Here is a 379-nt window from a genome sequence, read left to right as displayed (position 1 = left end):
GAAGAAGAAGAAGAAGAAGAAGAAAAAGAAGAAGAGTAGTTTGACACCAGAGTATTTCAATCCAATAATTTGAAATAAACGGTATTTATTTCTTCTAAATCTACCTCCAGGAAACATACCCAGTTAATTGCCATACTATAGAAAAACATTTATTTAAAAATATCAATCGATTTTAATGACTCTCATCTTGGCAAAAAATTATCAAACCTGGGGCTTTGCTATGTCCTAGATTCGATAGTGTTTTACCAAGATGATGGTCATTCTAATAAGCGATCGATATTTGAAGGACGAGTTTAGTTTTCTGGCCAAATTTTTAAAAACGTTTCTTTCCAGAGAACGACAGTTAACTGGTGAATCAGTAAGTGTTTTGTTCTCTCTA

Source organism: Berghia stephanieae, chromosome 15, assembly GCF_034508935.2.
Source record: "Berghia stephanieae isolate SIO BIC M18660-M18661 chromosome 15, UCSD_Bste_1.3, whole genome shotgun sequence".
Taxonomy (NCBI): Eukaryota; Metazoa; Mollusca; class Gastropoda; order Nudibranchia; family Aeolidiidae; genus Berghia; species Berghia stephanieae.
This window is presented reverse-complemented; position numbering follows the sequence as displayed.